The following is a 13,415-nucleotide window of genomic DNA, read 5'->3' as shown; positions in this document are numbered from 1 at the left end:
TTTGAATGAATTATGTGAACAATTTGCCATGTTACATTATGCTGAAGTAAATATCACAACTGAAATTCCCATTAAAAAATCTAGGTATCCAGAAGTTTAATCTCCCTGAATGGCTCTCACCGCTGATCCAAATATCTGCATTTCCAAAGAAGTGCCTGATGTCCATACACTCCATGCTAATGGAACAACACATTCCCCTGTGTCTACAGACCTAGCCCATTAAAAAATTTCTTTGAGTAATCAACTCGAAATAATTCCTCATTATCAAATTCATGAAGTATTTTCACAGCCTAAAACACCAATTTCTTTGCATTTGGTTGTTCATTGGAATACACACAAATGAGATACTCAGGTTTCAGGAAAAATAAACAATGCTTCCTGCAAAAATGTGACACTTTTTTAACGAGGTGGCAAAAACCCATTCCTAAAACAGTACTTACTGGTTCAGCAGAGCTTGGTACTAACTCAGTTTCCTCATTTTGATTCCTATTATATTTATTGTACTGAACATTCACTTACTTCTTCATCAGAGTGAGGAGCTAATTCTGTGGGATATTAACCCAGGCTAAATGCCCAGAGTTCCATTACACATGCAGAAAACATAAACCTGATTTCCAGTTTTGTGGTACTTCAGCAAGAGCCCTGAATACTTCTCTACACTTTTCACCAAAGACTTAACATCAAAATGAAATGTTATTATGGGATAACATTATGACTTCATTGCTTTCACAGAACATAAATACAATAACATTTATATACTGAGAAGACATTGTGATAAATTCTAAGCGCATAAATGTATATTGGGTACATATATCAAGTATCATATAATTTATATAAAACTACTTTAATTAAAACTTGTCAAATGCATGACTAAAACATGTTTGGTAATTAAGACTAGAGCATTTTCAAGAATTTAGCTTCTTTGTTTCTCAAAATTCCAATACAACAAAGTGCTACAAGGCAAAAATGGAACCTAGCAGTGAAACCACTATTGATTTCCTCAAAAGTGCTCACATGTGTAAAGATAAGCATGTGCTTAAGTGTTTTGCCGGGTCACAGCCCCACTGGCCAAACGTGCCACCATTAATCATGTTATGAAAGCAATTACTACAAGTTTAGCTTCATTAACTTGGAATTTGAGAAAAGTCAAGGTTCTATGGAAGACATTCAGTAGCCATCCCAAGGACATCCCACACTATCCACTTCCTCCTCTTTGTATACATCCCCTTAGTCCAGCAAGAAACACAGGTTTTTTATGTTTTTAACGTACATGCAGTAATTATCAGCCGGGAAACAAAACTGCAGGTCAGACTTCAAGTGACAATACATTACTTCAGCAGTTACCTTGTTTTATGGACAATACTGAAAGAGCCATATAGTAAAAAACAATGCACTTCTGGATCTGGGCTAGTTTTATTTTCAATCTAATAAAATCATCAAAATTTGTAAAGACTATTCCTTAGTCTTCATAGCCTACTTATATATGACAATTGATTTTTAAAAATCAAACTGTCTTACTCTTAAGTTAGATAATTTCACAATTTATTTCAGATGCTAAAAAATATTTTTAGATAGCCTATATTTCCAAAAGAGAGAATTTTTAGGTTGTAAAATGACATCAACTCGTTCAAGTCTAAATGGAATTTTAATTTCTTCTAAAAATAACCCCAAAACTTCTGAATACACTTTTAAAAAACCAAAACACACACAAACACCAAAAAGGAGTAAGTAATATGTGCTGAGAAAAATTAGTTTTGCACATTTGTGCAAAGGGTTCATATAGCACAGAAACTTGTTCAACCAGTAACTGCAAAAATAACTGCAAAATTTCATATATTTATGTCCATACTTCATTGTCTTGACAAATCATACCTTTTGACATCAAGTCCACTCATTGAAATTATGTTTTAGCACTGTAATAGAGAAAGAAAAAAAATGTTATTAGGCAATCACTGTACTGGCTTCCTAAGGGAATAACTGAACATTTTTTTAACCTCATATATATTCATCAGCTGTAAAATACAATAATTTTTCAGCACTGACAATGGGACATTTGATCATAATCAATAACAATAATGGTCCCTCAAGCAACATTAGAGAGACATGAACTTTGCTGATGTTAACTCTCTTATCACATTCAATTAACACTAAGTGCCACCACTCCTAGATTCCCAGTGCTAGGAGAAGGTCTAGAATGAGATGTACAGAGACTTGACAATTGTGCAGTCAGTGCAATAAATAAGGAAAGGCACATATTTTGTTATGAGATTCAGCACAGGCCACTGGCAAGGAAGAAGGCATTGAAAGTCAGCTTATAGAAAGTTAAAGGCCACAAATTAGGCACACACAGGAGGGCAATTGTTTCCAGCAATTTAGTGCCTGAAGCATGCCTTTGCAGTGAAAATGCTTTGATGATGAGAGAAGGAGCAAGAAATGCTGACAAGAAGTTGTAAGCTTGTTCACAAATATATAAAAGCATTTAAATAAAGAAGTTGACCAAAAAGTGGTAACTCTGGATTCCTGTCCCTGCCCCCAGAATGCTTGTGTTTCCAGCAACTGGGATAAAAACAAACAAAAATCCTACAAATAATTCTGAAGCAGAGTTTATAAAAGCAGGATTTCCTTCCACCAGGCAGCATTCTTACGTCCTGACCTCTTACTAATCCAGTCTAAAATCAGGTTAAAATAAAAATATTTACTTTCAACATCCAAAATAGACTGAAGAGTTTAAAATATTTTTAAAAAGAGGAAAGTGCATAAATGAATGAAAATTTAGGATTTGGTTATTTACATTGAGATTGGAATTGGAATGCTGGTTAGAAATATCTGCCTTTATTCAGTTGTTTTGGTCTTATTTCTTCCCTGCATCCCCTAAAAATCCTCTAGCCTGCATGCCTTACATCTCTGTGTTGCATACCACAGACGAAACACTGATCTAATGAGCAAGATTCTATAGTTATAATGTTGAGGGGGGATTCTCCAGAAACCCGAGTAGGTCTCTGTCTCCCTCTGCAGAAACCTACTTACCTCAAACACATTCATGAAAAGTTTCTACCTCCCTACTCCCTCCTATCCCTCTTTGGAGCTGCAATAGTTCCATTGTGACCAGCAGCTACTTTCCCTGCTTGGCTGACCTTCCCTGGGCAAGCCCCTCACCAGCTGGCCAACGCTTCGACCTGAACACCTCCACTCACCTACTCTGCACGTGAATTTATAATTGCATACATTAATAAACTGATTTTCTATAAATATCTATGAGAGATTTCTGTTACTGTGTTGTGATGGATGACTGGCTCAGCCAATTACTATCAGACACAGTCGCAACATCAATCACTTCAGAAGGCAACTGGCCTGGGTGGATTGACCTGCAAAATGTATTTTCGAGGGTTGCTTTAAAATGGCACAATATCAAACCCAAACATGTACTTCCCCTGGTTCTGACAGAGCAGTACAATCCCTCTGCTTCTCAGAGTAAGATGAAATGTAGAATAGCATGACAATGAGCTTTTACTGGAGAGCCCAAATATTAGTGAAAAAAGGCTATTTGTGACATGACACAATAAAATCTCAACTCTACAAAAGATAAAAACACATGGGAAATTTCTGTGAAGATTTATATTCTGAAATCATAGATTTGAGTTCAACAGGAAAATGAGAAATAAGGGAAAAAAAAGTTCTGTAATTAAATGACTTACCATACAAACAACCAACTCACCCACTTTATTAAAAAACCTTAAGATTTCATTTTATGTAGCCAAAAAAGGATCAATATAAACTAAAACTCACATCAGAAATATTCCTTTTGCTTAGCACCCAACTGACTGTTCATGTACTGGGACTACAATGCTAAAAAGAATTAAAGAACTTGAAGTACTTTGACAGAAAGGTACAAACGATTTTTCTGAGTAGTCAGATATATGGGTTCTTTCCAGGAATACACGTCTATTCCATTTTCTTGGGTAAATTCCAGCTTTCAATAGTGAGTGTTCTCCTCCACAGTTTTAAAATTCTACTGTAATGCCTAAGGTAGTCTGTCCTACCACTGAGTGAGAAATGTCTGCATTTTAATGCCTGAGATCTCCTTCCTCTACCATATATATTATGTAGAGAAATTAAACAGGTTCTGTAAAACTTTCACATAGAGCAATTATTCAGCTCAGCATTTCTGAAAGGACCATAGATCTACCTCACACCTACTGCCCTTCACTCCTTTCCCAAGTTACTTTGCCCTACAAAATATGTTCCTGTTGCAGAATAAATCCACAAAGACTGGAGCTGAGGGAAGAAACTGTGGTGACCTCAAGACATACAAGGAAAAAAAAAGCCAACAAAACCCACCAAGAAAACAAATTCCAAAATCTGAGAAGGAATATATTATGTTCATGTCTCTTGCAGTAGGGGCATCAAGAAGTGGACATAGTACCACCTAGAACAAAGAGATTTTCATGTTAAAGAAACCAGTAAATTATTGCAATGATTATTCAAAACCATGAGACTTCTGCCTGTCAGAGTTCAAGGAACGTGCGGCTGATGCTCTCAGTCATATGGTTTATTTTATGTAATGCTGTGAGCAGCAATTGGACTCAACAATCCTTATGGGTTCCTTCCAACTTGAGATATTCTGTCATTCTATAAAATCCAATGGACACGTTTAGACATTCATAGCTTTAACCATTTCCTGAAACTTTTTCTTTAAATTAATTTGCTTCCAATGTTGATTTCATCATTATTATATATTGGTTCATGTCAGATACTGTTAAAATCAACATCTGACTGAAAATTCATCATTAAAATAATCAATAATATTTAAACGATTTACATGCCAGTGAAATTTGGATAGCAGTGTAGTTGAACTCCTTCTGATTCTAAAGAGTCTACCTGGGGCTTCTTGACACTGGCAGAGCATAAATACTCACTCTGGAAGGAATCTTCTTGTTCAGTTTGACAGTTGGTTGCAGGTGATGACATTCAAATGATTAAAAGAAAAAAATAATGTTCATGATATGATTCTGATAGATGGTTATGTGATTTGGATAAAAAAGGAAAAAAAAGTCTCTGGGAAGGAAAAAAATCCATAAATGCTACTGAAAAAAAATACATTTATCATCGCACAGAATCCTTAATTTTAACACCAATTTTATCCAACCATTTTATAGAAGTGTACTGTGTTAATATTTCCGGTGAATGTGAATTTTAGTCTAATTATTCTTACATAAACTATATTTGGCAGGACCCCCATAATCTAGAAAACAATATCAAATATTTTCAGTGTATACAAAATATCTTCCCAATAACTTCCAGTAAAAGACATAGATGATACAGTCCCACTATTTGTACTAGATACTTTTATGTAAAATGCAAAACTCAAAGTGCTCATTTGATTTATTAACCTCTTAGAGCTACTACTAATGTTGAAATAAAATAGTTTTGGTTATTATTACCATATGTCAATCTACAATATTGTTGCTGAAGAAACTAAAGTCATAGTCATAAAACTTCCATTATGTTAGAAATTTATTAGCAATGATTGACTGAAGAAAAAGCAGCTCAATTTTTAGCAAACAACATAATTTACTTTAAAGTACATTGAAAATATGACATCATCTTAAAGACTGGAGTTATTTTCCTTCATTTGTCATATTTGATTATAGGAAATAAATTCCAGCCAAGCAAAGCTAGTGCTTTTATATATACTAACACTTATGTGGCTACTGTGCATTTTCTAACTCTTCTCATCAGAAGATGGATTGGCAGACTGGGAAAGTGAGAAACTAATGTCTCCTGACTTCTGACATACAACTTCCATTTCTTCCACACCCACCCTCCCACAAATTCTTAGATTATTCTTAGTTCCATTCAGTTTGGCAGAAAAATCATGTCTTTTTTAAGGTAATTGGTCTGATTTTCAAGTCAACTAGTGATGGCATCTGATAGTCTTTTCCAAAACTACATTTGATGTGTGCTAGGGAAAAAAAAACAGTTAAATTTGGCCAAATTATAACTTGGATACTTTGTGGCCTTCATTTGAAAGACAGAGAATGACTTAGCAGTCTGTCACTGGGTAAGCATAGATAAAAGGACATTATCCAGCTCTCATAAAATACCAGAACTGCTTATGATGGTTTTGGTTGGGATTTTTTAAGCCACTATACCTTTATTGTCTATCTGACCACAGAGTGGTCCACCAGTGGACTCTCAGATTGTTCTTCCTTGAAAGTCACAAAGCCTGTTTTTAACAAGTTTCTGAATTATGGCATTAGACCCTGGATCCATTCCAGTATGCTTCCATTCTTCTTGAAGTGGGCCACCAAACTCATATCCAGTATTAAGTCCACTAAGGTATGATTTCAAGCTTATTAATGCAGAGATGCAGAGTGCATAGAGAGGACAAATTTCCACACCAAATTTTAGATATAACTTTTTAGCTAAAAAAAAAAATCCTAACAAACAAAAAGACCACCATTCACTTCCATTAGTCTTTTTAACCATAGTGTTCCTGTAAAAGTTACAAATGAACCTTAAGGAAGAGGTGTTTTTTGACTGGTTGGCTGGTTTTGGGGGGAGATGGATGAGGTTCTCTGTTGTGATGGTCTATGATTATGTTTTCCTCTGCAGTGAACAGTCTTTCTGAAAACAGCATCCCTTACTTTCATTCTTTCCTCCTGGATGCTCAAATCGGCAGTGCTGAAATATGTATAGCACCTTATAAAAAGCAAATAATTTCACAAAATTTTAAAATTACAAAGAAATGCCATTAATTTTACGCTTTCTATGGAAATAATACTGAATCATTAGGAAATAATGTGGAAACACAAAAAAAAGTTATCATAAATCAATGTTAAATATTGATGGATAAAAATTGATTCAGAAAACTTCATACAGAACTTGTTTCAGGTAGTGAAAATATGAGAATATTGTTACAGTTGCCAGACTCGTTACAAAATAGTCTTGGAATGATTATGTGGTCTGCTTTTTTTAAAAATATGGGGAGAAGGAAAAAGAGATATATAACCAGATATGCCTTTTTTGAGAAGATTTCAGATATTTCACACCTATAAATTATCAATTTAATTTTTAATGAGGGAATGGATTTGCCCAAAACAGAAGCCTCCAGAGCTCCTGCCCAGGCATACTTAAAAGACCAGAGTGTTTGAGTTGGAGTAGATGATCATTGTAGGTCTTTTCCCACTGAATTATTCCATACTGTTCTATTCGCCAAAGAATTCAATAAAGCTCCATTGTGCCCAGACCATAAAAGATAAATATCCCTCTTTGTATCAACCACTCAATTTATCCAAACTAAGAAAAGAGCATTTGAAACAACACCTGATTTCAATTGCTTCTTCTTCTAAGTCAAAGGTAAAAGTACCAAACATTTCTGCCATTCAAGTTAAAACAACATCCAAGTCTGCAAAATTTAATTTAATCAAGCATCTCCAAAATCGTTACAATTTGTTTGGAGCTTTCAGTTTGTTTTCATACTGTTTTCTACAGAGACAAAACAATCAATTTTAGAACATTTAATGAAACAACATAGGTTTTTAACAGGGAATATTCAGATTTTAGTTAGTATAAAAACTCACTTCAGCAAAAAAAATTTTGATACATTTTGTAAGTCATCAATAAGTAATCAATGGTTAGGACTCACAGTTTTTTTGAGGGTAAAATAAGGTTGCTGTCTACCACATGCTGGCCTTTTTTAGCTTCCATAAATAATTTAAAAAGTGTAATAGAAAGGTTGTAAAATTAAAAATACATACCATCATTTTTCACATAATCCATTCCTATAATTTCAGATTCCTAAGGTGATAACTTTAATTTTCAGCTGTATATTAATTATTCTATGGAACAAAATTAGCCAAAAATGTCCACTGTAATTCCATATAATAGGAAGCAACATATTACAAATACAGTGTAGAATCACTGTAAATCCTTTTAATAGGCCCATATGAAAAGAACAAAGGCTAAAAATGTCACTTACTTTAGGATGGATGCCATTGCTAGAGGTACAACATTGGACAAGCTGTCAGAATAAGATAAATGGAGCTCAGTTGTACCATTAACCTGTGACATTTTTGACAGTGCAAGGCACTGTGCACTGTGAGAAAAGCAGAATATGTGTCTTTTGACTTTTTTCCTCTCAGTAAGTAATAGAACTAAGAAAAAAGATGTAATGGTCTAGGGAAAAAAAAAAAGACACTAGCTTTTTTCTAGCTCTCAAAAATGTAACAGCCCAAATAAAGAGACCCATGTCTTCAGGATATATGCAAATATATTCCCAATAACACATAAAAAAGGAAATTATACTAACAAATTAAGTTGTATAAAAATTTAGACCACCAGAACTAATCTTCCATAAATTTTGGCATTTTAAGAACAACAAATGATAAAAAAATCCATACTTAAAATTTCATTTCTACTTTAAGTAACCAGAAAGAGAAAAAGGAATGCAGCATTATTAAATGACAATCAGTATACACAGACAACACTCGATCATTTTGTTAGGCTCTAGTTTTAGCCTTACAAATTCCAGTAGTTTTTCCTTAAGAATACATGGCCTTACTGAAAACATAAGAAAACAGTACTACAAGTATTTTACAGTTATTTTACAGTTAAGAAATGTATGCTAAGAAGCAGGGCGATACATAGTAAGAATTTTTAGATTGTTCATAGCACAAAGACAGCAATTCTGCATTTTATTCTTTCAAACTCCTTGAAGAGTCTAATCCCATGGAGTAATATTATTGAAATGAAATAGAAATAAAATAGCAAACAATACATACTGTTGTAAATAGTACCTTAGAAAGGAGAAATGTAAGAATTGTGTGGTTCAGTTACTGTGATGGCAGGTAGGGAGCCAAGTCACCTCAAATCAGTGAACAGAAACAGCAGTGTTAGAAAGGAGAGCAGTAGTCATTCTGAATACTGAAAATCTTTGATGGAATAACTAGGTTGTACAGCAATAAGAGGGTGTGCAAACTCATTATCCGAGCTACTAGCCCTTTGAAAAAACAAGGATGCTCCTACTAAATTCCAACAGATTGACTGGGTGTGGTCAGGAGAAGTACACTGAAGAATAAAGGGTCAAATATTGCTGTGTTTCCAGTACAACTTCAGAATATGAGATTGGTATTTTGCATTTGGAGTTAAGTTGCTGCAGTAAAGCTACATTTTCATCAGTTAGATGGATATTATATCTTTGATGAAGGCCACAACACCTCATCCAGCTTCTGAGCTTCAGGAGTTCAGAAGGCATGCAAGAAGCTTTATGGAATGGAGAACAGAGAAGAGGAAAGGGTCTCATGTCAGCCAAGTCAGTCCTTACCATCAACATGACCCACAAGGAGGAATGTTTCAGGAACAGCCCCTGCTCTCCACCTTGTCAAAGCAGGTTGGGTAGCTACATCCAGAGTACAAGCTGCTGCTCTGCAAAACAGAACTAAAGAGCGTGTGTGCTCTGAGGTTTGGAAGGCTGCACACAGACCTTTGACCTTAGCCTTCCTGCAAAGATAGACCCTGGAGATAAATCTGAGGCTGCACCTCCTCTCAGAGACACAACGAACCCAGGGGCATGGGATTTTCAGGTGCTTGTTCACAAGAACTTTTCTTGCAGGAGACAAATACTCTAACAGGTATATGTAGTTGTGAGGCAGTTTTGAAAATCAAGAGATATCCAGATCAAAACAGTATTAGTGATTATTAGCAATATAGGAATTAATGATAATTTACTAAAATGGCAAAGAAATATAGGTTTCATAAATGTAGGCAATAAGGAACTACATTTTGAGACAAGAAAGAGTTGCGAGAAAAATTAAGTACAGCTGCTGGACTTTGCTCTGCAAAGCACTGGGTTTGTTGTGCCAGAAACCCTGGGTTCAAGCAGCGAGATACACGCCAGCAGCGGAATGAGTGTATGGGCAGTCATTTGAATGAAACAACACAGTTCACTGAAGATGGTGGAAAGCACAGATGTGTGAAAATAAATTTACTTAAGAGAGAACCCCACTCTAGGAAGCAATGAAGATTTTCACAGCAAACCTGCTTTCCATAAGTGCATGAGCCTGCAACTACATTCTGTGCCTCAAAAATATGACTGTATAAAAAATGAAGTGCTCTAAGTGCTTTACAGAAACCATTAATTCAATTTTGCACATTCAAATCTACCATATCTCTTGTGGAATAAATCTGCAGGCTGTCCGGCACTGAAACTCATGTAATCAGACTGCTTTCGTTTAATTTTAGTACTTCACACAGTTTTGAAACTGAAATACATTTCACACCAGAAGATTTAAAAATACATCCCATTTTCTATTTTATCCTTTAAAATAGGAATCCAGTCTAGGTTCAAAAAGATATGGAGAATTTTTATGATTTTTTTTGCATCTCAACCAGAACATCTTCCAAAACATTATCAGATTATTCTGGGACTCACTTACTGGCATTTTAAGGCTAATGCAGGCCTTACTAACCATCCTTAATTGTCTACACCACCATAATATTCTTGGAGGGGTAAGCAAACAAAAGCACTTTAGAAATAACAGGGGGGAAAAATTAGGAAAAAAAATTGGAAAAAACATTCTGAACTTTAATCCAGTCTTTCAACAGGAGTATCTTCCCTATCTCTGTATGGTAAAGTGAAAAAAAAAATTGCCCAGGAAAAGGTACCACAAGAGTACCTAGGCATTCTTTCTTGTAGACAAAACATTCAACATTGGTCTCCTTCTGAGTAATAGAAAAGTCCACAGTATTGCATTTTTGGCATCACATATTGTCTATATATTTATATAATAATTTAATCTTATTTAAATCCTGAAAAAAAGATGGCTCCTTTTCCCAGAGGAGCATCTGACAATACAAAAGATGAGCCTCATTTTTTCAAGACTAATCCTGACAAAGAGAAAAATACTAATATAGCCTTATCCATACGGCTGTCTACCTGAGCCTGTCTAGAAAATGTAACTGCCTCAAAAATTATCCAAAATTGGAAGTAAGTCTGTAGTACAATATCATCAATTTTAAACCCTAGAATTAAAAATAGTACTTATATTTAAATTGATCCATGATTATTGCAAAGAGAATTTACCAGACATGATAAAAAATGTCCCCGACACCTTTTTGCAAAATACAACATAGTTGACTTTTCCACAAGCAACTATCAGATACTAACACAAAAGAGGTTGTTTGTATTGAGAAATTCAGCAGGTAACAACCTCTTTTCTCAATGTTTCTCTAAAGACTGCATTTAATGTGCTTTCTTAATTACATTATACAACATTTATTTTTGCTTTTGTCCTTTGAAAATAGGACCTGATCTTTTTCAAGAAATAATCTTGTATTGACTTGCCACAAAAGATTCTTACATCCCTTTAATCTGCAAAAAAGTCACAAACTCTCTGAAACGAAAAATCCACATTAGCCTTCTTATTTCAGAAACAAGATTTAGAGCACTACTTTATTATCACACACAAAGTAATAAATTCTGGCAAAGATTTCATGGGCAATCACGTTCAGAATCATGGCTCTTAGGAGAAACAAAACATATGGGTTATGCAGAAGGAGCAGGACAAACATGATTTAAAATGATCCATACATTTCATGAAAACAGAAAGCAGGGCAACATAAATAAAAACTGCAGTGGAAGCTTGAGATCTAGAAGAGTTCTCTTTTTTTGAGTCAATTTGCAATTTTAAATTATTTTAGTTTCAAATCAATGGCTTTCTGGTGGAAAATGGAGGACATAAGAATCTGAAACGTGTTTTTGGGAAGAGAAGTGTGGAGGAGAAATTTAACAGCATCTTATGAACACATTTGTCCTGTGTATCCCTCAAATTAATCCAAAACCCTTTTTATCAATGTCAAAAATTTTTGCTATGGAAATTTAAATAGTAGCATTTTAGAATGATAAAATGGTATCACACAGCCAAAGATCTTCAGACAGGACTGAGCTGCAGAAGTTACAAAATAATTTCATGTAAATATGCTTTGCAATTAAAAAAGAAAAAGAAAGAAAGAAAAAATTTAAAAAGGGCACCAACACAGGCTAAAGTGAAAGAACATCTAAATCTCATGGATATTTTGTTTTTGTGAGGTGGAATTAGAGCTAGATGGAAACCCATTGTCTTTTAAATCACTCCATACATTGCCATTTTTCCACAAATTGGCAGAAATAACCATGTTCTATCTGAATTTTATTATTTCATATTCACCCATACAAACAGCAAATATAAAGGGAAAATACTACATAAATATTTTCACACTGTTTTCCTCCTTACAGACATGAGTTTCACCCAAGTGCCTTACATCTACCTTCAAAGGAAAGAGTTTAAAGCATTCTTATCTTTTTCCACTTCATTATCCCTTTGACTACATGACCTTTTGTGTTTTGGGATGTAACTGATCATGGGAAAAGTCAGCAGATTAATATTGCAAACAAATGAAAGTCAGCTTTCAAAAGATTAAATATTCTTCAACAAGGCATCCTAAAATGAGGCACAAAAGCAAATCATATTTTCCTGAGTGCTTTGTACATAATGCTATGTTGTGTCAAAGAGGTAAAATTCTCTGAAGTCTTTCAATCTGAAAGCAATTGCCTTTTTTCTTCTACATTCCTCTCTACTCTTTAATAGGGGTGGAAAAATATTTTTCAAGGAACAAGTTATGAATATTGAATGCAGCTCTTCTTTATCCTTTTGTTTCATGGTTCATTTTCATCAAAATGTGAAAGCTGGCATGGTACTGAGAAGCTACAGACTCCCTTTCTTTAAAAGAAATTATTAAGTTCACCAGATGATGCACCACTCCCTCCCTCATTGATTTTCTCTTCTCTTGATTCAGATCTAAACAATGAAATACATCAACTTCTTCAATCCTCAAAAATTAAAAGTAATAAATTATGAAAGTGACTTGGCTTTATCTTCCATTACGAAACAACACAAACTCATACTGAAAGGAAACCATTTGTTTTCCACTTTAAGACTTGGGGTTTTATTTACAAATTAATAAAACAAGGTTTTTTTAATTTTTGTAGGGGAAAAAAAACCTCTTATCCATTAACTTCTTTCAGACTCTAGAATTTCCAGCTATTTTCTAGTGACAAGTTAAGGAGACTATGTTTTACCTATAAATGAAAATATTGTATCCTCCTTTGGCCTTTTAGTCTAGGAAAAACACATTTGTTAAAAAGAAGAGTTCAGCAGTACAACAAACCATCCAGGATACCTGAAAAGGTTTCATGAAACATTCTAATTGAGAAAATTCAGGAACAGGTTGTTTAAATTAATCTCATCTGACACCCCTGCACATTAAACCTGCACTCAGTTTATGCTGGAGTTAATAAAGAATGAATCTTTGCTATAACAAGATCTACCTCCTTTTGAAGGTGAACCTCAAGGGGTAACAGCACTGAGAGCCCAATA

Source organism: Zosterops lateralis (genome assembly GCF_965231275.1).
Source record: "Zosterops lateralis genome assembly, chromosome: 5".
Taxonomy (NCBI): domain Eukaryota; kingdom Metazoa; phylum Chordata; class Aves; order Passeriformes; family Zosteropidae; genus Zosterops; species Zosterops lateralis.
Note: the sequence above shows the minus strand (reverse complement) of the source record.